Source organism: Pseudophryne corroboree, chromosome 2 (assembly GCF_028390025.1).
Source record: "Pseudophryne corroboree isolate aPseCor3 chromosome 2, aPseCor3.hap2, whole genome shotgun sequence".
NCBI classification, from domain to species: domain Eukaryota; kingdom Metazoa; phylum Chordata; class Amphibia; order Anura; family Myobatrachidae; genus Pseudophryne; species Pseudophryne corroboree.
Window position 1 is genome coordinate 445223692 of NC_086445.1, and position 11471 is coordinate 445235162.

Sequence of the window (11471 nt, forward strand, 5' to 3'; positions counted from 1 at the left end):
CTGTCTTTGTGGCTTTTCTATGCGAATGCATATGCCACCGTAATTACTCGTACCATGCGCTAACATGCAAGACCGCTTAAGCGATTATACGTAGCTTGCGAGTATGCGCGCGCACGGCAGAACAAGCACCCCCACGGAGGCCATCTGTGTGGTGCTTGTACGTGATGAGTGTGCTTATATTTTCGACTTCGACACATGTTTGCAGGACAGCCAGTTTTAGAGTAGGCTTGGAAAAGAGACCTTGGTGTTTATTTACGAACAGTAAATTCTTAAATCTGTGCTTCTGATCTCATCTATGCTTAAAATGTAAAAAAACACTACGCAGCTATTAAAAAACATTGGCCTATTTTAAATATCTGAAAGGATATTTAAGCCCGATAGGAAGTTTGAGGTTTTAGGAACAAGCGCTTAGTAAATAAAACCCCTTTAGCCTTTATATAATTGCAGTAAAAGCATTCAATATGGAAGCACTTTGATTTGGTTTGCCGGATCTTTTTGCTAGACTTTTATATGAACCCTCACACTTTCAATAGTTTCCTGCTGCAATACTAGACCAAGAATTTATTAGAATCAACTGTTTGTAGTAGCACAAAAAATAAAGTACCTGTGGATGGTTGTAGTATGTTATGCTGGCGCTTGGGATCTTGGTGCCCAGCATACCAGTGCCGGGATCCTGACTGCCGGCATGCAGGCAGCGGTGTGAGCGCAAAAGAGCCCCTTGTGGGCTCGCCACGCTGTTTGTTCTCCCTCTGGGGGTGTCGTGGACACCCTAAGAGGGAGAAGAGTTGTCTGGATTCCGGCGTCTGTATAGTGAGCACCGGCATCCCGACAGCCAGCATATCAAATGCCTCCCCTGGGGGATATGTATCCCCATCTCCTGTTTTGTTTGTCCGAGCTTTACGCAATGATAGCCTATCATTTATTTATTAGCTTTATCATACGTCCTAGAGGATGCTGGGGATGCTTAAAGAACCATGGGGTATAGACTGGATCTGCAGGAGACATGGGCACACTAAGACTTTGGGTGTGAACTGGCTCCTCCCTCTATGCCCCTCCTCCAGACTCCAGTTAGATTCTGTGCCCAGTGCGACTCGATGCACACTGAGGAGCTCTCCAGAGTTTCTCTGAAAAATACTTTATTAGGTTTGTTATTTTCAGGGAGACCTGCTGTGGCTACAGGCTCCCTGCATCGTGGGGTGGAGGACCTACTACTTCTTAGTTTAAGGGCTCTGCTTCTTACGCTACTGGACGCCATTAGCTCCAGAGGGTTCGATCACTACGGTACGCCTAGCTGCGTGTTCCTGGAGCTGCGCTGTCACCCCCCTCACAAAGCCTGAGGATGAGAAGACTTCAGTGACGGCAGAAGAGGTACTGCGCAGCGGGCCATGCTCCCATATATAACACAGCACTGCAGGGTGCAGGGGGGGGGGTGCCCTGGGCAGCATGAACACCTCAAATTATACTGGCATGAGTTATAACAGTACCCCGGGCACTAGTTCAGGGACCCCCGCCAGTATAAACATAATTTTAAGCGGGACTGAAGCGTGCCATGTAGTGGGCGGGGCTTAGCCCACACAGCTCTGACCAGCGCCATTTTCTCTCCTCAGAAGCTGCAGAGACGCTGGCCCTGTCCTCCACACTGCTGTACAAGTAACAGGGTCCAAAACGGAGGGGCACAAATAATTTGGTGTGTGTGTATGTGTGTATGTGTGTATGTGTGTATGTGTGTGTATATATATATACTGTAGACATCCGCACAAAGCTCTATTAGTAGAAGCCAACACGGTGGTGCTCAACTCCAAGGAATTGTGAGTTCCTGATAATAGCCTTTGGTAAAAGAGGGCACTCACCAAATTTTCATAAAAGAAAGTCAGAAGGTCATTTATTGGTACATCCGCAGGTCGTCGTTTCGATCATATCCAAATGATCTTTGTCAAGACAGCAAAACAGTGTTGTTGGTGACAGGGCACCAGAAGCAGCAAGTTCACATGTACAGATATTTATACCATCACCAATCTGAGTAGGCCAAACACACCCACATATGTCACTTCCTGTCAATCCATAAGTTATAAGACATTATGTATCAAACAAACTCAAACAGACATCAGTTTGGCAATCTCAAAGAAAGTGTGCACTTAAATTAGGCACTACACGCAAAAACGAGGGCACCAGGCACATTAGAAATGTAATTAAACCTCTAATAGAGTCAAACAAATAGAGACAGGAAGTGCACGTGCGTTCCACCGGCCTGTGGAACACACGCGAGTAGTGGAAGTGTCTCGCGTTTACCGGAAGTGACGCGCGTAACCATGACAACGCGGTAACTATATAGAATGGCTCAACGTACTATATCAGGGGCGGACTATTGAACTTCATCCGTTGTCATGGAGATAGTAATGACTAAAGGTGACACATTAAACGGTGGGTCAGCCAAAACATCACATTGGCGATGGTATACATTATACCATAATGTTATCTAACATAAAATATAACTTTTAATAATGACAATAAAAAATCACTGGAAATAAAATAAAAAATATATATATCTGGCCAAGAGACATGGAGCTTAAGTGAGGCCGCCGTAGCCACGGCTGGCGTCAGTAAAGCTACCATATGCTCACAACACGTATGGCCACATAGATATAGGACATTTATAAAGAGAAGAACCATAGGCTAATAATAAGAAACCACCATGACTATAGACCATTATAGAAATATCCCATATGGATTTGCTTCATTAAGGCCTTGTGGAGTGAGTGTCTCCAGCTCAAAGATCCACCGTGATTCACATCGTTTCAGCTTTAGTTCCCTATCACCCGCTCGAATAGGTGGGATATGGTCAATCAGCATACATTTGAGGCTTGATACTGAGTGTTTGTATTTAACCAGTGTTTGGCTACTGGTTTATCCGTTTTATTGGTCTCCAGAGCCTGTCTAATTGAATAACGATGGTTTGCCATACGTTCACGGAAGCACCGTGTGGTAAGTCCAACATAATAAAGCCCACATGGACAGATGATAATGTAGATCACAAAATCAGACATACATGAGAGCTTGTGTTTGATAGGGATCCGTTTTCCACTATGCGGGTGGGCAAACTAAGATCCACTCGTCATAGATCTGCATGTTGTGCAATCAGGGCACCGGAAACAACCTGTTTTCCTCATCGTCAGCCATGATGGATTTACGGTTTGTGGTTGTAAAGTTGGACGCATCAGCAGCTGTCGTAGATTAGGCCCTCTATGGTAGGAGTGCATAGGAGGTCTTTGGCTCAGACCCTCCAGTTTAGCATCTGTTGCAACTATGGGCCAATGCTTCTTTATAGCTTTTTCAGCAGCCCTGGAATTTGTATCGAAGGTTGACGTGAAAATAAGCCGACAGGGATCAAATCTCGATGCGGACTTCTGACCAATATTTTTGTACTTGACCTTAGCTTTCTTAAGGCATCTGGAGACCACCTTTGGTGAGTACCCTCGTGCCAGAAATCTCTCAGACATCTCAGAGAGTTGTTGGTCTGCAGTAGCCATTGAAGAGTTGTTCCGCAATACACGTAGAAATTGGCATATTCTCTTTGAGACTGTCCGGATGGTGGCTAGTAGCAAACAACAATGTGTTCCGGTCAGTCTGTTTACGAAACAAGGTGGATCCTAAATGGGTGTGCTCTCGAAAGATCGTCACATCAAGAAAATTCATATAGTCATGGTGTATTTCATAAGTAAAACGAATGGGACTATCAATTGAGTTGAGATACTGCACCATTCCATGAAACTCAGCCTCCGTGCCCCTCCACAGGATAAAAATATCGTCAATGTAGCGCCCAAAATAAAGTAACTTATCTCCAAATTTTGGGACAATATACATATTTTCATACTGATGCATGAATAAATTGGCGTAAGATGGCGCCAGGTTGGAGCCCATGGCGGTCCCGGTGCCCTGGATATAGAAATCAGTGCCATAACAAAAATGATTTTTGCTGAGAGCAAGTTCAGCCAATGCTACCAGGAATTCGACAGGGGGACCATCATGGGCACCACCACTAAGTGCCAGCCTAAGCGTCTCTAGGCCAGCAAGGTGAGGAATCACCGTATACAGTGAATTGACATCCATAGATGCCAGTAACACATCATCAGGGATGTCACCAATTTTAGAAATTTTGTCCAAAAAATCACCAGTATCCCTGATATAGCTCCACATATTACACACACGAGGTTGTAGAAAGCTATCAACAAATCTCGCAATAGGTTGTAGAAGTGAATCATTAGCTGAGATGATAGGGCGTCCAGGAGGGGTGTCAAGGGATTTATGGATTTTTGGCAGTGTATATAGGATTGGACACACAGGGTGGTCAACAGTAAGATACATGGCAATCTGAGCATCAATCCAACCATTCTGGAGACTCATTGAAATAGTAGAGTCAACAAGTTTTTTTTATTCCTGGCATGGGATTAGAGGTGATCTTACAGTAGGTCACGGTGTCTGCCAGTTGTCGGCGTATTTCAATATCATATTTGGACCAATCTTGGACCACTATCGCCCTGCCTTTATCGGCTGGGCGGATCACAATTTGGTCATTTTTCTTAAGAGATTGGAGTGCTAACCTCTGTTGTTTATTGAGGTTGTCATATGCGTGGTCACCCCTGTGTTTTTTCATTTCATGTTCAGTGAGTCTAAGGAAAGCTTTAATGCTAGAGTTGTGTGATGTGGGATCAAAGGTACTGGGCTTGGAGAAAGTACGTTCCTGGAAGGTACCAGAGGACTGATTGGCAGAAAACTAAGGCTCAGGGAATTTTTTACTAAACATAAAATGATCAACAGACCACTGGAAAGCATCATGTCTCACCGTAGGGACAAAAGACAGTCCCAGGGAGAGAACTTCCATCTCAGTGGTAGTTAAAGAAGTGGTGGATAAATTAAAGACAGTTAAGTCTTTGCACCCCTGACTTTTCTTGTGTTTCCTCCCGCCCCTCCTTATCGGGTATTTGGGGGACGTCTTTCTGGAGGAGTAGTATTTTTGCGAGTACCCCGACCTAAAAAATCACCCCTAGGTGGCCTGGAATCCGTGAACTCACTATCAGAGTTGGATTGGGAAGAACTGTCGTACTGTCTCTGTGGTCTAGAACGAAAATTATGTTGGAATCTACGTATGGAGTTTCTAGAATCTCCTTTTAACCACCTATAAACCTGATGGTTAGAATAGTCTGAGTTTACAGTATCCAATTTTTTCCGTTTAAAGGCAATAAGGTCATGTTGGTAGGTGGCTATCTGATCTTTTAGTTTTTCAATCCAATTCTCTGATTTCTCACGTGTAAGTGTAGTTAGATGTAGTGTATTTAAGTCAGAGAGTTCTTGTCTGACTTTAACTAATTCTACACCCACTTCTTCTATTACAAGAAGTATCAAATCAAGGGAGCATTTATTTAATACTCCACACCAACGAGTGCAAAATAGCAAGTTATTTCGCCCGATGGTGGGAGTATTATTGACTCTAAAGCCACAATGAATTTTTATTATTCCTGTAATAGTCAGAGAGGAATTGGCCGTGTAGGGTGAGATCAACTTCCCTTTTCCTTAATTTCAACAATTTGTGATACAAATCAATTGGTGTATCGTCAGGTAATTTCTGGAAATCACGATGATCGAATAAAACTTTTTCAGCATTGTCATCAGTGAGTGAGACAAAGTTGTGTTGTGCTAGATTGAGCGTTACTTCATCAAGTATATTACTTGCCCCAAGCGACATGACAAAAGGATTTATACCAAATAATTATACTTGGGATGATAAATAGGGGCACAAATAGAGTTTCATGGAATGGTCAACATAAAAAATTGAAAAATATTTTTTTTATAGCAAAATCTTGGTCTAATCTCATAACAATAAACATACAATTAAAACCAACAGGTTCAATAGAACAAGCTGATCCATCATACAACCTGGAACACTGTTGCAATACCAACCAACACATAAATATAGAACATTTTTGATACTCTATATATCAAAAGAAGAATAAGTCCACAGGTGCTGGATGATGGCAATAGTAGTATCAGAATACACAAACTGCCAAAATATAGAAGCCGTAGACATCCGCACAAAGCTGTATTAGTAGAAGCCAACACGGTGGTGCTCAACTCCAAGGAATTGTGAGTTCCTGATAATAGTCTTTGGTAAAAGAGGGCACTCACCAATGCTGATTGACCATATCCCACCTTCTATTCGAGGGGGTGATAGGGAACTAAAGCTGAAACGACGTGAATCACGGTGGATCTTTGAGCTGGAGACACTCACTCCACAAGGCCTTAATGAAGCAAATCCATATGGGATATTTCTATAATGGTCTATAGTCATGGTGGTTTCTTATTATTAGCCTATGGTTCTTCTCTTTATAAATGTCCTATATCTATGTGGCCATACGTGTTGTGAGCATATGGTAGCTTTACTGACGCCAGCCGTGGCTACGGCGGCCTCACTTAAGCTCCATGTCTCTTGGCCAGATATATATATTTTTTTAATTTTATTTCCAGTGATGTTTTATTGTCATTATTAAAAGTTATATTTTATGTTAGTTAGATAACATTATGGTATAATGTATACCATCGCCAATGTGATGTTTTGGCTGACCCACCGTTTAATGTGTCACCTTTAGTCATTACTATCTCCATGACAACGGATAAAGTTCAATAGTCCGCCCCTGATATAGTACATTGAGCCATTCTAGATAGTTACCGCGTTGTCATGGTTACGCGCGTCACTTCCGGTAAACGTGAGACACTTCCGCTACTCGCGTGCGTTCCACGGGCCGGTGGAACGCACGTGCACTTCCTGTCTCTATTTGTTTGACTCTATTAGAGGTTTAATTACATTTCTAATGTGCCTGGTGCCCTCGTTTTTGCGTGTAGTGCCTAATATAAGTGCACACTTTCTTTGAGATTGCCAAACTGATGTCTGTTTGAATTTGTTTGATACATAATGTCTTATTATAACTTATGGATTGACAGGAAGTGACATATGTGGGTGTGTTTGGCCTACTCAGATTGGTGATGGTATAAATTAGAGATGAGCGGGTTCGGTTTCTCTGAATCCGAACCCGCCAGAACTTCATGTTTTTTTTCACGGGTCCGAGCGACTCGGATCTTCCCGCCTTGCTCGGTTAACCCGAGCGCGCCCGAACGTCATCATGACGCTGTCGGATTCTCGCGAGGCTCGGATTCTATCGCGAGACTCGGATTCTATATAAGGAGCCGCGCGTCGCCGCCATTTTCACACGTGCATTGAGATTGATAGGGAGAGGACGTGGCTGGCGTCCTCTCCGTTTAGACACTTGATTTACTAATTTTGGGGAGCATTAGGAGTACTCAGTAGTGTACAGTGCAGAGTTTTGCTGATAGTGACCAGTGACCACCACTTTTATTTATAATCCGTTCTCTGCCTGAAAAAAGCGATACACAGCACACAGTGACTCAGTCACATACATACCATATCTGTGTGCACTGCTCAGGCTCAGGCCAGTGTGCTGCATCATCTATATATATTATATATCTGTCTGACTGCTCAGCTCACACAGCTTATAATTGTGGGGGAGACTGGGGAGCACTACTGCAGTGCCAGTTATAGGTTATAGCAGGAGCCAGGAGTACATAATATTATATTAAAATTAAACAGTGCACACTTTTGCTGCAGGAGTGCCACTGCCAGTGTGACTAGTGACCAGTGACCTGACCACCAGTATATAATATTAGTAGTATACTATCTCTTTATCAACCAGTCTATATTAGCAGCAGACACAGTACAGTGCGGTAGTTCACGGCTGTGGCTACCTCTGTGTCGGCACTCGGCAGCCCGTCCATAATTGTATATACCAGTGACCTAACCGTGGTTTTTTTTTCTTTCTTTATACATACATACTAGTTACGAGTATACTATCTCTTTATCAACCAGTCTATATATTAGCAGCAGACACAGTACAGTGCGGTAGTTCACGGCTGTGGCTACCTCTGTGTCGGCACTCGGCAGCCCGTCCATAATTGTATATACCACCTAACCGTGTTTTTTTTTTCTTTCTTTATACATACATACTAGTTACGAGTATACTATCTCTTTATCAACCAGTCTATATATTAGCAGCAGACACAGTACAGTGCGGTAGTTCACGGCTGTGGCTACCTCTGTGTCGGCACTCGGCAGCCCGTCCATAATTGTATACTAGTATCCAATCCATCCATCTCCATTGTTTACCTGAGGTGCCTTTTAGTTGTGCCTATTAAAATATGGAGAACAAAAATGTTGAGGTTCCAAAATTAGGGAAAGATCAAGATCCACTTCCACCTCGTGCTGAAGCTGCTGCCACTAGTCATGGCCGAGACGATGAAATGCCAGCAACGTCGTCTGCCAAGGCCGATGCCCAATGGCATAGTACAGAGCATGTCAAAACCAAAACACCAAATATCAGTAAAAAAAGGACTCCAAAACCTAAAATAAAATTGTCGGAGGAGAAGCGTAAACTTGCCAATATGCCATTTACCACACGGAGTGGCAAGGAACGGCTGAGGCCCTGGCCTATGTTCATGGCTAGTGGTTCAGCTTCACATGAGGATGGAAGCACTCAGCCTCTCGCTAGAAAACTGAAAAGACTCAAGCTGGCAAAAGCACCGCAAAGAACTGTGCGTTCTTTGAAATCCCAAATCCACAAGGAGAGTCCAATTGTGTCGGTTGCGATGCCTGACCTTCCCAACACTGGACGTGAAGAGCATGCGCCTTCCACCATTTGCACGCCCCCTGCAAGTGCTGGAAGGAGCACCCGCAGTCCAGTTCCTGATAGTCAGATTGAAGATGTCAGTGTTGAAGTACACCAGGATGAGGAGGATATGGGTGTTGCTGGCGCTGGGGAGGAAATTGACCAGGAGGATTCTGATGGTGAGGTGGTTTGTTTAAGTCAGGCACCCGGGGAGACACCTGTTGTCCGTGGGAGGAATATGGCCGTTGACATGCCAGGTGAAAATACCAAAAAAATCAGCTCTTCGGTGTGGAGGTATTTCACCAGAAATGCGGACAACAGGTGTCAAGCCGTGTGTTCCCTTTGTCAAGCTGTAATAAGTAGGGGTAAGGACGTTAACCACCTCGGAACATCCTCCCTTATACGTCACCTGCAGCGCATTCATAATAAGTCAGTGACAAGTTCAAAAACTTTGGGTGACAGCGGAAGCAGTCCACTGACCAGTAAATCCCTTCCTCTTGTAACCAAGCTCACGCAAACCACCCCACCAACTCCCTCAGTGTCAATTTCCTCCTTCCCCAGGAATGCCAATAGTCCTGCAGGCCATGTCACTGGCAAGTCTGACGAGTCCTCTCCTGCCTGGGATTCCTCCGATGCATCCTTGCGTGTAACGCCTACTGCTGCTGGCGCTGCTGTTGTTGCCGCTGGGAGTCGATGGTCATCCCAGAGGGGAAGTCGTAAGCCCACTTGTACTACTTCCAGTAAGCAATTGACTGTTCAACAGTCCTTTGCGAGGAAGATGAAATATCACAGCAGTCATCCTACTGCAAAGCGGATAACTGAGTCCTTGACAACTATGTTGGTGTTAGACGTGCGTCCGGTATCCGCCGTTAGTTCACAGGGAACTAGACAATTTATTGAGGCAGTGTGCCCCCGTTACCAAATACCATCTAGGTTCCACTTCTCTAGGCAGGCGATACCGAGAATGTACACGGATGTCAGAAAAAGACTCACCAGTCTCCTAAAAAATGCAGTTGTACCCAATGTCCACTTAACCACGGACATGTGGACAAGTGGAGCAGGGCAGGGTCAGGACTATATGACTGTGACAGCCCACTGGGTAGATGTATGGACTCCCGCCGCAAGAACAGCAGCGGCGGCACCAGTAGCAGCATCTCGCAAACGCCAACTCTTTCCTAGGCAGGCTACGCTTTGTATCACCGCTTTCCAGAATACGCACACAGCTGAAAACCTCTTACGGCAACTGAGGAAGATCATCGCGGAATGGCTTACCCCAATTGGACTCTCCTGTGGATTTGTGTCATCGGACAACGCCAGCAATATTGTGTGTGCATTAAATATGGGCAAATTCCAGCACGTCCCATGTTTTGCACATACCTTGAATTTGGTGGTGCAGAATTTTTTTAAAAACGACAGGGGCGTGCAAGAGATGCTGTCGGTGGCCAGAAAAATTGCGGGACACTTTCGGCGTACAGGCACCACGTACAGAAGACTGGAGCACCACCAAAAACTACTGAACCTGCCCTGCCATCATCTGAAGCAAGAAGTGGTAACGAGGTGGAATTCAACCCTCTATATGCTTCAGAGGTTGGAGGAGCAGCAAAAGGCCATTCAAGCCTATACAATTGAGCACGATATAGGAGATGGAATGCACCTGTCTCAAGTGCAGTGGAGAATGATTTCAACGTTGTGCAAGGTTCTGATGCCCTTTGAACTTGCCACACGTGAAGTCAGTTCAGACACTGCCAGCCTGAGTCAGGTCATTCCCCTCATCAGGCTTTTGCAGAAGAAGCTGGAGGCATTGAAGAAGGAGCTAAAAGGGAGCGATTCCGCTAGGCATGTGGGACTTGTGGATGCAGCCCTTAATTCGCTTAACAAGGATTCACGGGTGGTCAATCTGTTGAAATCAGAGCACTACATTTTGGCCACCGTGCTCGATCCTAGATTTAAAGCCTACCTTGGATCTCTCTTTCCGGCAGACACAGGTCTGCTGGGGTTGAAAGACCTGCTGGTGACAAAATTGTCAAGTCAAGCGGAACGCGACCTGTCAACATCTCCTCCTTCACATTCTCCCGCAACTGGGGGTGCGAGAAAAAGGCTCAGAATTCCGAGCCCACCCGCTGGCGGTGATGCAGGGCAGTCTGGAGCGACTGCTGATGCTGACATCTGGTCCGGACTGAAGGACCTGACAACGATTACGGACATGTCGTCTACTGTCACTGCATATGATTCTCTCAACATTGAAAGAATGGTGGAGGATTATATGAGTGACCGCATCCAAGTAGGCACGTCACACAGTCCGTACTTATTCTGGCAGGAAAAAGAGGCAATTTGGAGGCCCTTGCACAAACTGGCTTTATTCTACCTAAGTTGCCCTCCCACAAGTGTGTACTCCGAAAGAGTGTTTAGTGCCGCCGCTCACCTTGTCGGCAATCGGCGTACGAGGTTACATCCAGAAAATGTGGAGAAGATGATGTTCATTAAAATGAATTATAATCAATTCCTCCGCGGAGACATTGACCAGCAGCAATTGCCTCCACAAAGTACACAGGGAGCTGAGATGGTGGATTCCAGTGGGGACGAATTGATAATCTGTGAGGAGGGGGATGTACACGGTGATATATCGGAGGGTGAAGATGAGGTGGACATCTTGCCTCTGTAGAGCCAGTTTGTGCAAGGAGAGATTAATTGCTTCTTTTTTGGGGGGGGTCCAAACCAACCCGTCATATCAGTCACAGTCGT